Raw genomic sequence first — 16093 nt, 5'->3', positions numbered from 1 at the left:
AATCTTTCACAAACTCTTCTCTCCCTCCCCCCCCCCCCCCTCCCTCCATCCCCGTCCCTCACCCAAAAAAACTGTAAATCATTTACAGTGAGATCAGGTGCCTCGTGACTAAACTAATGCTGCGCGGCTATAACTGAGTTACGCCTGTACAAAAGGACAACCCAAGACGTTATTTATTGATGTGTCATCGCTGCCTCGACTCGACACACACTGGGTAACGCATGAACGAGAGAGTAACCTAGCTGCTCCAGGGAGACCACTATCGACAGCCACATGAATCGGAAACTTACAAATGGCGCCAAGATGAACTCTGAGTTGCGTTGCTTAAGGGCCTCCGGAAAGGCTCAAAATCATGAAAAGTTCAATTTTTACTTTTTTGCGTTTTCTGAATCTGCAGACTATTACCTTTTAATAGATATATAATTTATTCAATTCCGAAGACTACAAATATTTTTAAATTTTTTTTGAAATGTGTTCTACATGGGCGTGACCCACTGTGGCGCTGTTAAACTGCTGTCAAATGGTGTTATTATTAACGTCCGTGTTCATCAGGTACATTTTAGTGATGTGAGATAAAGTATGTGTTGCGGCTAAACCTATTTTCAGAGACTTAGCAGCACCTGAACTGTTGAAAAAGTGTATTCACGGAAAAACTCAAAACCCCAATGAAAGTGTAAATAGTGTTATATCGTCGAGAATCCCCAAGACTGTATTTGCTGGAACAGAAACACTTCACTTTGGTGTGTATGATGCTGTTGCCACTTTCAATGATGGCAACATTGTAAGGTGCAAGGTATTTAGAAATATGGGAATGAAGATAGGTTCTAACATGGTACGAGCGATGCTTGCTTTAGACAAGGAACGCCTTCGGGCTGCAGACAGGGCTGTAAAGAGTCTAGAAATACAAGCAAGAGTAAACAGGAGGAGGAACAAGAGGAAGCTGGAGGAGGAGTTTGCAGAGGATGAAGATAATCCATCCTATGGACCTGGAATGCACTAAAAAGTTAATCCAATCTTTGTCGCTCGATTCCCAAAACTTTTATTTTCTCATACTAATTACATGTTTTCTAAGGATCTTCCAAACGTATTTGTTTCAAACTTTCAGTAAATGTTACACAGTACCTTCTGCATAATTTAACACAGCCTTTTTCCAAAAAACTGTATATTTTTGAATATATAAATAAAAAATTGCAAAAAGATGTTGTGAATTTTCATTACAATTGAAAAAAATCATCTTTAATAACTGAACTAAAATTTTGTAAAATCCCTGTGTTAAGTTGTAGCCCATATTCCAATAAATAATCTGTAAAAAGTTCAACTTCCTACCTCAAATACTTTGTGAGGAAAGATGTAATTTATAAGCGTTATTTTAACATTGCAAGTATAGGGCGTTCCGGAGCCCCTTAAGTTAAAAATTCATCTCTAGTTTACGCTGCATGGTAGGTACTCCGTTTGTCATCTCCAGACACGACTGCTCCAGGAAGGATGCCTAAAAATCGTCTTTAAGTGCTCAGTATTTCAAGTATTCCGACGAAGTACCTTTCCCATCTTTTCATCTCTGTTAGCTATTACACACTGCATGATGATGAAGAGTCGTGTGACTAGGGCCTCCCGTCGGGTAGACCGTTCGCCGGGTGCAAGTCCTTCGATTTGACGCCACTTCGGCGACTTGCGCGTCGATGGGGCTGAAATGATGATGTTTAGGACAATACAACACCCTGAGCGAAGAAAATCTCCGACCCAGCCGGGAATCGAACCCGGGCCCTTAGGATTGATATTCTGTCGCGATGACCACGTTTTTTTTCATTTTGATCGGTTTCGATCGTTGCTTTTGGTCTTGGCGGACGTCACAGGACATCCGTTCAAGTTGTGTAACATCCCACCCGTTGCTTGTCCGATTTTTACGTGTGTTCGCCCCTGACAAACAACTTACAGACAAACTGGGAGTGGAACTGTAGGCAAAAATGGATGACGCCAAATTAATTGCGGCTCTGTCACCCCTAATTAATCTGCGGTGGTAGTATTGACGATAAATCACACCTATTTTTACTTCCAAACATGAACGATCACGAACACTGAGGGTGTTCAATAACATCAAACACATACACAAAAATAAAATAAAGCAAAAGGGTAAAGCCTCTACTGAATCACAATAATTTTATTATAAACTTCAGATCAATGCTGAATAAAACACAATGAACAATTTACAAATTATCCCCCTAACTGGCATTGGCAGTAAGATTGTTAAAATCGGTCCAAAACGCGATCTCTTATTGTTGTGACTTGGCAAGACAGCCAAGCCACTATGATTGGTAGCCGAAAGGCACGCGTTAAGCTCACGCAGGCTGGCGTGAGGTCTGGAGCATTTAAGGAAGTTAGACTTTAGCAAAAAAGGTCGTAGCTGTTGGAATACTTAACTTTAATCCATAATTGGTGAACATCGGTCTGACGGTAGAGGCATCACAAGATAAATAGCAAATGATAATGGCGCCTTGCTAGGTCGTAGCAAATGACGTAGCTGAAGGCTATGCCAACTATCGTCTCGGCAAATGAGAGCGTAATTTGTCAGTGAACCATCGCTAGCAAAGTCGGCTGTCCAACTGGGGCGAGTGCCAGGAAGTGTCTCTAGACCTGCCGTGTGGCGGCGCTCGGTCTTCAATCACTGACAGTGGCGACACGCGGGTCCGACGTATACTAACGGACCGCGGCCGATTTAAAGGCTACCACCTAGCAAGTGTGGTGTCTGGCGGTGACACCACACTTATAACATTTACACGAAGAACCACTACACTCCAAAGTACCGTGAAACCTCCGTGGAAACAGCAATTGCAATTGATTCAACTATTTAACGTTACACCTAACACAAGTCGAAGCGGGAGCGATCTCACCGTAATATTCCTTTTGTAGCGGCGGTCTCCGACGGCGACGACGCGGCGGTGCGGTCGGCGTGTGGCATATCAGAAAGTACAGGGTTATTACAAATGATTGAAACGATTTCACAGCTCTACAGAAACTTTATTATTTGAGATATTTTCAAAATGCTTTGCACACACATACAAAAACTCAAAAAGTTTTTTTAGGCATTCACAAATGTTCGATATGTGCCCCTTTAGTGATTCGGCAGACATCAAGCCGATAATCAAGTTCCTCCCACACTCGGCGCAGCATGTCCCCATCAATGAGTTCGAAAGCAAAGTTGATGCGAGCTCGCAGTTCTGGCACGTTTCTTGGTAGCGGAGGTTTAAACACTGAATCTTTCACATAACCCCACAGAAAGAAATCGCATGGGGTTAAGTCGGGAGAGCGTGGAGGCCATGACATGAATTGCTAATCATGATCTCCACCACGACTGATCCATCGGTTTTCCAATCTCCTGTTTAAGAAATGCCGAACATCATGATGGAAGTGCGGTGGAGCACCATCCTGTTGAAAGATGAAGTCGGCGCTGTCGGTCTCCAGTTGTGGCATGAGCCAATTTTCCGCGGGCTCCGCGTGAAACTTACCCGCACGCGTTCAACCGTTTCTTCGCTCACTGCAGGCCGACCCGTTGATTTCCCCTTACAGAGGCATCCAGAAGCTTTAAACTGCGCATACCATGGCCGAATGGAGTTAGCAGTTGGTGGATCTTTGTTGAAGTTCGTCCTGAAGTGTCTTTGCACTATTATGACTGACTGATGTGAGTGTATTTCAAGCACGACATACGCTTTCTCGGCTCCTGTCGCCATTTTGTCTCACTGCGCTCTCGAGCGCTCTGACGGCAGAAACCTGAAGTGCGGCTAAAGCCGAACAAAACTTTATGAGTTTTTCTACGTATCTGTAGTGTGTCGTGACCATATGTCAATGAATGGAGCTACAGTGAATTTATGAAATCGCTTCAATCATTTGTAATAGCCCTGTACAATCCTACCATATTTGAACACCAGACTGCTGTTCGTAAACTTCTCTAATTGCGTCAATGTTTCCATCAGCAAAGAGCTGGCGCGGCTAGCGTCCTCTCAGAACGAAAGACCAAGAGGGGAGACGACTTGGCTAATGTCCTCTCAGTAAGAGAGCCCAGAACAGAAGACCTCTACCGAGAGTTCACCAAGATCGCTCTTCGCCTTTGTTTTCTCACCTCAACTTTTACAGAGCGAATCACATCACTAGAAGCTCTCAAAACACCCAGTTTGCCAGTGCCGACCAATGTACGGCCTGGGAATAGAACTCTTTTCCACCATTCTTTTATTTCTACAAAATTCTACAAGTAAACTCCGCCCTCGCTGGCTGGGAGGAACCACAACTGTGGGCAATAACACGTTTACTGGAAGTTTTCTCCCAAGAGACCACTCGAGATTTTCCCGGCAAGATTCCCCGTCGTAGGAACACAGATTTTTGCATTGAAAGTTTGTTATTCGGAACTCCTGGCCTGCCCCACTTGAATTACTCGAAGGCGTAAAATTAGTGGGGCATAGACGAGAGCATGCACAGGAAAGCCCGTCCAGCTATCCACTGCCCTGTTTTGGTGAACACCTGCAGCCACGCATTCCTCAGAGGATGGCGGCCGCTGTGGCCCCTCTAAACGGATTACAGAAATCCCCCAGTTCACCATTCATACCGTCAGGCTGTGGCCTTCGGCAGCTAGGCGGGGACGTAGCCGAGCTCTGTCTCGCGTACTGCCTTTCCACAAAATCTTATAATTACAAAATTGCGGAATTCTGGCGTGCCGATGCGTTTCCAGGTAGATTTCCTACACCGTAATTTTGAGTATTACTCCAACAAAACCTAAAGTTTCACGTTAAATGGACTCATTTAAGATGCAAGGCCGTTGCCACCTTACAGTTGATTGTTGTTTCCTTTACTCAATGTTTTTTACTACAGAGGGCTAGCGCCTCTCTGACCGAACTCGCTGAGCTACCGTGCCGGCTGTCCACTAAGCTACCGGCGGTGGACACATTGCATCATATATGATTTGATTTACATATCCTAGTTATCGTCCGGCCCTACTATTTTCCCGTCTACTGCTCATTCCAGTGCCAGGTCAATTACCCCCATTGCTGATGTCGATTGGCCAAATTAATCACAATGCCTGACAAAAAAAATATGTGCAGCACCCAGAAGGGGATAAAGAAACGGATTGCAGTTTGACAGGTTGAGAGAATGATTACGGATCAGAGTCAAATTTATAAAGAACTTGGCAGTATCAGCCCACTTACCAGTATGACGTTGCACCCCTTCTGGCCTGGATGTGTGCACTGATTCACCAGGGGGGGGGGGTCATAAATCCATCGTATCCAACCCTGAGACAAACTGCCCAAAAACTGTTGTAAATGATACTTGACATCTCGCATACTGACACATCTACATATCTACATCCATACTCCGCAAGCCACCTGACGGTGTGTGGCGGAGGGTACCTTGAGTGCCTCTATCGGTTCTCCCTTCTATTCCAGTCTCGTATTGTTCGTGGAAAGAAGGATTGTCGGTATGCCTCTGTGTGGGCTCTAATCTCTCTGATTTTATCCTCATGGTCTCTTCGCGAGATATACGTAGGAGGGAGCAATATACTGCTTGACCCTTCGGTGAAGGTATGTTCTCGAAACTTTGACAAAAGCCCGTACCGAGCTACTGAGCGTCTCTCTTGCAGACTCTTCCACTGGAGTTTAGCTGTCATCTCCGTAACGCTTTCGCGATTACTAAATGATCCTGTAACGAAGCGCGCTGCTCTCCGTTGAATCTTCTCTATATCTTCTATCAACCCTATCTGGTACGGATCCCACACTGCTGAGCAGTATCCAAGCAGTGGGCGAACAAGCGTACTGTAACCTACTTCCTTTGTTTTCGGATTGCATTTCCTTAGGATTCTTCCAATGAATCTCAGTCTGGCATCTGCTTTACCGACGATCAACATTATATGATCATTCCATTTTAAATGACTCATAATGTGTAATGGTATTAACTGCTTCCAGTTGCTGGCCTGCTATTTTGTAGCTAAATGATAAAGGATCTATCTTTCTGTGTATTCGCAGCACATTACACTTGTCTACATTGAGATTCAATTGCCATTCCCTGCACCATGCGTCAATTCGCTGCAGATCCTCCTGCATTTCAGTACAATTTTCCATTGTTACAACCTCTCGATACACCACAGCATCATCTGCAAAAAGCCTCAGTGAACTTCCGATGTTATCCACCAGGTCATTTATGTATATTGTGAATAGCAACGGTCCTATGACACTCCGCTGCGGCACACCTGAAATCACTCTTACTTCGGAAGACTTCTCTCCATTGAGAATGACATGCTGCGTCCTGTTATCTAGGAACTCCTCAATCCAATCACACAATTGGTCTGATAGTCCATATGCTCTTACTTTGTTCATTAAACGACTGTGGGGAACTGTATCGAACGCCTTGCGGAAGTCAAGAAACACGGCATCTACCTTGGATGGAACTGACGCCCCACACATGTTCTATCGGAGGTAGATGTAGGGATATTCTTGGCCATAGGAGCACCTCAACATCAACCCGATCGTTCATTGGGACACTGGCTACGTGTAAACGACCGTAATCAAAAATGCTTCAAAATGGCTCTGAGCGCTATGGGACTTAACATCTGAGGTCATCAGTCCCCTAGAACTTAGAACTACTTGAACCTAACTAACCTAAGGACATCACACACATCCATGCCCGAGGCAGGATTCGAAGCTGCGACAGCAGCAGCCGCGCGGTTCCGGACGGAATCGCCTAGAACCGCTCGGTCACAGCGGCCGGCCGACCGTAACCCTGATGAAAACCAGCACTACGACAGTGTCGCATTCCGTCACCTGAAATCGTACGCCACGATCCCACAAGGAACGCCGCCGTGCCTCTCCTAAGCGCTGGAAAAATGGGACATCTCCCCAGATCGTAGCCATACTCGCCGACGATTTCCAGCCATCGTAGTGCAGAATCGTGATTCATAGCTAAACACATTGTGATACTGATCATCACCAGCCCATATGCCTCGGTCGCAGTACCGGGCCAGACGCAGCCGTTAGAGTACGCAATACAGTGGTCCTGCCTTGTAGTGGCAAGACGTGTTCAAAAATGGCTCTGAGCACTATGGGACTCAACTGCTGAGGTCATTAGTCCCCTAGAACTTAGAACTAGTTAAACCTAACTAACCTAAGGACATCACACACATCCATGCCCGAGGCAGGATTCGAACCTGCGACCGTAGCGGTCTCGCGGTTCCAGACTGCAGCGCCAGAACCGCGCGGCCACTTCGGCCGGCACAAGACGTGTTCGATGGGACGCTTGACGACGAGTATGGCTGTCTTCTCGTTCCCAAGCAGCCCAACACTGTACCACTCTGAAAAGCCCACAAATTCCGATATTGCACTAATTCATCAACCGTTTAAATGGAGACCCACAATGAATTACCTATCGAAAACTGCCAGGTGCTGATAACGTTGTCTCATACGATTGCGCGCCATCTCCATGTCCTTCACAGCGATCACTCAACATCTGCGCTGTTCACGCCTCTTACATAAACAACCAGGCCTGGTAATAACACTAAACATGAACAGCACTAATGCACTTTGGTGGCCCTTCCACCTATCACAGGAAACTGGCAATAGCAAGAGAACATTTCTGAAAGAGAGAGATCGTTGCCATCGAATATAAATGTTGGGAAGTCTTTTCTGAGGGTATTTGTTTGGAGTGTAGCCTTGTAAAGAATTGAAACGAAGGCGATAAACAATTGGGACGAAAATAGGACGAAGCTTTTGAATTGTGATACTACAGGAGAATCCTGAAGATTAGATGGATAAATCGGGCAACTAACGAGGAGACATTGAACAGAATTGTGAAAAAAGAAATTTAATGGCGCAATTTGACTAAAAGGATGCGTCCTGAGGCATCAACGAATCGTTACGTAGCTAACTGATAAAAGTGCGAGGGGTAAAAGTTGTAGGCTACAGCCGAAAGTTAACATAGTGGTCTTAAAAGTGGTTCCTAGAGGATTCAAGGTGTTCGATACGATGGTATACGGTACCGACTTGACGAAATAATCAATCGGATCACTTGCTTCATACTGCTGTATATTACACAACTTGTCGAATGGTGACGGGGGGGGGGGGGTGGTAGACAATAAGAATGTTATGTCAACAGCCAACAGCTCTTAACCAAATCCAGGAAAACTGACTTAGTGACGCAGACCTACACGCAGAAACGGGTCAGTGTCAAGGTGAGTTTCGGGACGCGGATACGAAGGCTCTGACGTCACATGGCGATCCGTATCGCTGGCCCCTACCCTTACCCAGTCAAGGGGCACCGGATTACAGCATAGCTCTCGTTTCATCAGGCGGAGAAATGCTGTGTGAAGAACAGTTCCCTGCGCCAAGACAGCCTTCCACCAGGGGAGCAAAGCCGACGAGGAAAAATGTCCTGTCATTAGCGCCAGGTGGCGTCACATCCAGCAACCAAGTTGGGCGCAGCTGACGTCACACAAGGCCGTGTCCAGTTAAGCTTAAGGTTGACGACGGAATCTGCCAGAATTTTTTTCCGGCTGCATCCGACCGCGGCGGCTCCCCGATACAGTGAGACGGAAAATTCTACGACCTTTAAAAGTCTGAAGCGGCTATGTTGACTGGCAGGACACTTCAACCGCTACAACGCCATTCACTTGGCGGTCGACACACACATTGTTCGTGAGTCCACTAAAGGGATGCAAAAACTGTAATGTATATTAAAGGGAAGTTAAATTACATTAGTTAGAGGAACCTGAAAGGGTGAATTTGGGACTTGGTGCATATACGGAGTTGCATATACGAAATAGGGTACTGCTGTAGAATTTCGTGGACTCTCAGCACGGCGAGAAATTTAATGAATACAATTCAGTCTGGTCAAAAAGTTTCCTTTTCAGGTTTTCGCCATAGAATTTTGACTGTATCCATAATGGATATCGGATTGCTGTTGTTAGACTCAGTGTTGAAATGTAGGCTCAACAGTCTTTTTGCAATGCAAAAACACTAAAATGGACGCATTTCGAAGCATCAAACGAAGTCTTCCAGGATATTATAAAAGCGATACATTTGAATATTTGAATATATAAATAAAATACTGAAAATTCTTGGACATTACTCTCGTAACGTGTCTTGGTAATATGTGCTTCAATATCATTGTCCAGGCGGTAAGATAAACTGAAACGAATCTAGAATGAGATTTTAACTCTGCAGCGGAGTGTGAACTCATATGGAACTTCCTGGCAGATCAAAACTGTGTGTCCGACCCAGACTCGAACTCAGGACTTCTGCCTTTCGCGGGCAAGTGAGGCAGGAGAGCTTCTGTGAAGTTTGGAAGGGAGGAGACGAGATCCTGGCAGAAGTGAGGACGTGGCGTGAGTCGTGCTTGGGTAGCTCAGCTGGTAGAGCACTTGCCCGCGAAAGGCAAAGGTCCCGAGTTCGAGTCTCGGTCAGGCACACAGTGTTAATCTGCCAGGAAGTTTAAAACAAATCTGCTTATGCAGCCTGTAAATGTAAGCAGCGTCTTGAACAATAATTATACGCGGTTGGTACTATTCTTCTTGTTGATTTTTCTTACACTTTCAGTGACATCCTCTAAAAACCTATGCTTCGGACGGACCAAAACGCAGTGGAGTCTAGATGAACCAAATTCCATTCGTAGAGGGTTCTAGAAGGAAATTAGACAATCATTCTTGTGATTTGGCTTCTGGAAACATGATTAAAGAAGAAAAACACTTTTTGGATTTCTTTCACTACTTATTTATTTTTGGAACTAGGTTTCCGGGTCCTAGCGTTCTTTCGTGATGTTGAAGCGAGTTGTTGTTTTCCCGTTTTAAAGGGCGATGTTTCGACGGCCGACCCAGACGCGTTATTCGTACGCTTCGATCTGCGTTACTTCGTGTGCTCGCTGCTTCTCCACCAAATAGACTGTATTTTTGGTGTCCACGGAGTGGGTATATTTCATAACACAGCTCGCACCAACTGAAAATGACAAGCGGTTCGGTCGCCGAAATGTAGTGTTTTTAGATCGAAACAACAACTGGGCTGGACACCCGGAAGTAAACCACCTGAGAGATCACACAGGGTAATTAGCTCGTCTAGCACTACGGGCAAAAATGATGTGCACAATGATACAAACAAATTTTTTCCACCGTGTACAAACCCTAGCGATTCATCGCCGAAAGGATGTTGTTGTTGTTGTGGTCTTCAGTCCTGAGACTGGTTTGATGCAGCTCTCCATGCTACTCTATCCTGTGCAAGCTTCTTCATCTCCCAGTACCTACTGCAACCTACATCTTTCTGAATCTGCTTAGTGTATTCATCTCTTGGTCTCCCCCTACGATTTTTACCCTCCACGCTGCCCTCCACTACTAAATTGGTGATCCCTTGATGCCTCAGAACATGTCCTACCAACCGATCCCTTCTTCTGGTCAAGTTGTGCCACAAACTTCTCTTCTCCCCAATCCTACTCAATACTTCCTCATTAGTTATGTGATCTACCCATCTAATCTTCAGCATTCTTCTGTAGCACCACATTTCGAAAGCTTCTATTCTCTTCTTGTCCAAACTATTTACCGTCCATGTTTCACTTCCATACATGGCTACACTCCATACAAATACTTTCAGAAATGACTTCCTGACACTTAAGTCTATACTCGATGTTAACAAATTTCTCTTCTTCAGAAACGGTTTCCTTGCCATTGCCAGTCTACATTTTATATACTCTCTACTTCGACCATCATCAGTTATTTTGCTCCCCAAACAGCAAAACTCCTTTACTACTTTAAGTGTCTCATTTCCTAATCTAATTCCCTCAGCATCACCCGACTTAATTCGACTACATTCCATTATCCTCATTTTGCTTTTGTTGATGTTCATCTTATATCCTCCCTTCAAGACACTATCCATTCCGTTCAACTGCTCTTCCAAGTCCTTTGCTGTCTCTGACAGAATTACAATGTCATCGGCGAATCTCAACGTTTTTATTTCTTCTCCATGGATTTTAATACCTACTCCGAATTTTTCTTTTGTTTCCTTTACTGCTTGCTCAATATACAGATTGAATAGGATCGGGGAGAGGCTACAACCCTGTCTTACTCCCTTCCCAACCACTGCTTCCCTTTCATGGCACTCGACTCTTATAACTGCCATCTGGTTTCTATACAAATTGTAAATAGCCTTTCGCTCTCTGTATTTTACCCCTGCCACCTTTAGAATTTGAAAGAGAGTATTCCAGTCAATATTGTCAAAAGGGAATTGTGGTACATCTTCATCTACATCCTCTTCCATTTCCATAATATTGTCCTCAAGTGCATCGCCCTTGTATAGACCCTCTATATACTCCTTCCACCTTTCTGCCTTCCCTTCTTTGCTTAGAACTGGGTTTACATCTGAGCTCTTGATGTTCATACAAGTGGTTCTCTTACCTCCAAAGGTCTCTGTAATTTTCCTGTAGGCAGTATCTATCTTACCCCTAGTGAGATAAGCCTCCACATCCTTACATTTGTCCTCTATCCATGCCTGCTTAGCCATTTTGCACTTCCTGTCGATCTCATTTTTGAGACGTTTGTATTCCTTTTTGCCTGCTTCATTTACTGCATTTTTATATTTTCTCCTTTCATCGATATATGATATGGAACAAGAAAGGTCTAATGAACTTATGTAAGGTAATGCATGGTTTCCACGCTAGAGACCATTTGTTCAATCATACGTTGTTACAGTGACTGCGGTTTAATACGCACTGTACCGTGCAGTCACAGTTACAGTAAGTGTTGAAAATGGTTTCCACGTGCCTCAACGCAAGCGTGTACTCGCCGTAGCATGTACTGTCTCACACGTCAGCATCGGCCAGACTGCATTCGAACGGTGTCAAAGGCAGCCTGAAGACGCTGCTGCAGTATCTCCACATCTGGAATGGGCTCTGCACACACGATATTTTGGAGATGGCCTCATAACCAGAAATCGCACGGGTTGAGATCCGGTGAACGAGGAGGTCATGCAACCGGACCCCTTCGTCCGATCCATCGACCAGGGAAGACACGGTTGAGATGCGTCCAGACGTTAAGGGGCTCCGGAACGCCCTATACTTGCAATGTTAAAATAACGCTTATAAATTACATCGTTCCTCACAAAGTATTTGAGGTAGGAACTTGAACTTTTTACAGATTATTTATTGGAATATGGGCTACAACTTGACACAGCGATTTTACAAAATTTTAGTTCAGTTATTAAAGATGATTTTTTTCAATTGTAATGAAAATTCACAACATTTTTTTGCAATTTTTTATTTATATATTCAAAAATATACAGTTTTTTGGAAAAAGGCTGTGTTAAATTATGCAGAAGGTACTGTGTAACATTTACTGAAAGTTTGAAACAAATATGTTTGGAAGATCCTTAGAAAACATGTAATTAGTATGAGAAAATAAAAGTTTTGGGAATCGAGCGACAAAGATTGGATTAACTTTTTAGTGCATTCCAGGTCCATAGGATGGATTATCTTCATCCTCTGCAAACTCCTCCTCCAGCTTCCTCTTGTTCCTCCTCCTGTTTACTCTTGCTTGTATTTCTAGACTCTTTACAGCTCTGTCTGGAGCTCGAAGGCGTTCCTTGTCTAAAGCAAGCATCGCTCGTACCATGTTAGAACCTATCTTCATTCCCATATTTCTAAATACCTTTGGCTTTCCAACATTTCTCCTTTTCTTAAAAGCCTTCAGAGGATTTCTAATAACTTTACTTTTACTCATTATTATACTTCAACAAAACAGAGACTCAAAAAATAGAATTAATTACGAATATTTTCGAGATAACGACAGAGTAAATAAACATGAAACAATCGACAATCACACCAGCGATATATATTGAACCATCACAGGTTAGCCACAACACATACTTTATCTCACATCACTAAAATGTACCTGATGAACACGGACGTTAATAATAACACCACTTGACAGCAGTTTAACAGCGCAACAGTGGGTCACGCCCATGTAGAACACATTTCAAAAAAAATTTAAAAATAGTTGTAGTCTTGGGAATTGAATAAATTATATATCTATTAAAAGGTAATAGTCTGCAGATTCAGAAAACGCAAAAAAGTAAAAATTGAACTTTTCATGATTTTGAGCCTTTCCGGAGCCCCTTAACGACGAAGTGAACTAGACGATCATCCTGTAGCAGTCACATAACTCTTCGAAACATCAAAGGCACTCCTTCCAGCGCGGGAGGTAAAGTCACCCGCAAAAACGCCAATAGTTCTGGCCTGTTAGGCGCCGTGGAACGAATACTGGTCCCAAAATACAGTCGCCAGTTATCTCGGCCCACACGTTCCAGCTGCGCCGTTGCCGATGATTCGCTGTCACCACACCACCCTCTAGGATGGTGATTATGTTTGTTTTGTGCGGTGCTCAAATGCATGGTTATCAGCGCCCATACAAAGTCCCAATCTTTACACATTCCAGTCTCGCCACGTTCACTAATTATGAAGAAATGATGAGGACAACACAAACACCCTCTAGCAGCAAACCATGCACACTGTGGCTCCATGGTACAGCGCGTATTAGACCCATTCAAGTCTCTGTACCTCCCTCTCAATAAACAATAACAGCGATGTCATGTACAGGCCAAAGAGTGTGGCTCCGAAACATTTAATAAAACAAATTTACAAGAAGTCAGTGAAATGCTTCAACAATAATTTAAAGGTACAACAAACAAATATTTAAGTATGGAATAACTCATTTTTGTGAATGTGTATACGCGGTGGATCACCTAGAACTTGCACCGCAAATACACACATCAAAAAAAGTTTTCCATCACCTCGGTTCCGAGAGTTCCGGAACCTGTACAGAAAATTGGAATAGAGATCAACATCATCATATCCGCCCTTTTTATTGCTAATGAAAACCACACATTGCATTTTGTAACACCATACAACGAGACCTTCAGAGGTTGTGGTCCAGATTGCTTTACACACCGCTACCTCTAATTGCCAGTAGCACATCCTCTTGCATTGATGCATGCCTGTATTCGTCGTGACGTACTATCCACAAGTGCAGCAAGGCACTGTTAGTCCACATTGTCCAACTCCTCAACGGCGATTCGGCGTAGATCCCTCGGAGTGGTTGGTGCGACACGTCGTCCATAAACAGCCCTTTTCAATCCATTCCTAAGTTCTACATCTACATCTACATTTATACTCCGCAAGCCACCCAGCGGTGTGTGGCGGAGGGCACCCTACGTGCCACTGTCATTACCTCACTTTCCTGTTCCAGTCGCGTATGGTTCGCGGGAAGAACGACTGTCTGAAAGCCTCTGTGCGCGCTCTAATCTCTCTAATTTTACATTCGTGATCTCCTCGGGAGATACAAGTAGGGGGAAGCAGTATATTCGATACCTCATCCAGAAACGCACCCTCTCGAAACCTGGCGAGCAAGCTACACCGCGATGCAGAGCGCCTCTCTTGCAGAGTCTGCCACTTGAGTTTGTTAAACATCTCCGTAACGCTATCACGGTTACCAAATAACCCTGTGACGAAACGCGCCGCTCTTCTTTGGATCTTCTCTATCTCCTCCGTCAACCCGACCTGGTACGGATCCCACACTGATGCGCAATACTCAAGTATAGGTCTAACGAGTGTTTTGTAAGCCACCTCTTTTGTTGATGGACTACATTTTCTAAGGACTCTCCCAATGAATCTCAACCTGGTACCCGCCTTACCAACAATTAATTTTATATGATCATTCCACTTCAAATCGTTCCGCACGCATACTCCCAGATATTTTACAAAAGTAACTGCTACCAGTGTTTGTTCCGCTATCATATAATCATACAATAAAGGATCCTTCTTTCTATGTATTCTCAATACATTACATTTGTCTATGTTAAGGGTCAGTTGCCACTCCCTGCACCAACTGCCTATCCGCTGCAGATCTTCCTGCATTTCGCTACAATTTTCTAATGCTGCAACTTCTCTGTATACTACAGCATCATCCGCGAAAAGCCGCATGGAACTTCCGACACTATCTACTAGGTCATTTATATATATTGTGAAAAGCAAAAGTCCCGTAACACTCCCCTGTGGCACGCCAGAGGTTATTTTAACGTCTGTAGACGTCTCTCCGTTGATAACAACATGCTGTGTTCTGTTTGCTAAAAACTCTTCAATCCAGCCACACAGCTGGTCTGATATTCCGTAGGCTCTTACTTTGTTTATCAGGCGACAGTGCGGAACTGTATCGAACGCCTTCCGGAAGTCAACTGTTCGATAGGTCCATGTCTGGAGAACATGCTGGTCATTCTAGTCGAGCGACGTCGTTATCCTGAAGGAAGTCATTCACAAGATATAAACGATGAGGGCGCTAATTGTCGTCCGTGAAGACGAATGGCTCGCCAATATGCTGCCAATATGGTTGCGCTATCGGTCGGAGGGTGGCTTTCACGGTTTGTACAGCCATTACGGTGCGTTCCATGACCACCAGCGGCGTACGTCGGCCCCATATAATGCCACCCCACAACAGCGGGGAACCCCCATCTTGCTGCACTCACTGAACAGTGTGTCTAAGGCGTTCAGCCCGACCGGGTTGCCTCCAAACACGTCTCCGACGATTGTCTGCTTGAAGGCATATATGACACGGTGAAGAGAACGTGATGCCAATCCTGAGCGGTCCACTCGGCATGTTGTTGGGCGCCTTTGTATCGCGCTGCTTGGTGTCGTGGTTGCAAAGCTGGACCTCGCCATTGTGCATCATGCAACCTATTGCACCCAGTTTGAGTCATAACACGACGTCCTGAGGCTGCACGAAAAGCATTATTCAACATGATGGCGTTGCTTTCAGGGTTCCTACGAGCCATAATCCGTAGGTAGCGGTCATCCACTGCAGTAGTAGCCCTTGGGCGGCCTGAGCAAGGCATGTTATCGACAGTTCCTGTCTCTCTGTATCTCCTCCATGTCCGAAGAATATCGCTTTGGTTCACTCCGAGACGCCTGGACACTTCCCTTGTCGAGAGCCCTTCCCGGCACAATGTAACAAAGTGGACACGATCGAACGGCGGTATTGACCGTCTAGGCATGGTTGAACTGCAGACAACACGAGCCGTGCACCTGCTTCCTGATG

This window comes from Schistocerca cancellata, chromosome 2, assembly GCF_023864275.1.
Source record: "Schistocerca cancellata isolate TAMUIC-IGC-003103 chromosome 2, iqSchCanc2.1, whole genome shotgun sequence".
In the NCBI taxonomy this organism is placed as follows: Eukaryota; Metazoa; Arthropoda; class Insecta; order Orthoptera; family Acrididae; genus Schistocerca; species Schistocerca cancellata.
Note: the sequence above shows the minus strand (reverse complement) of the source record.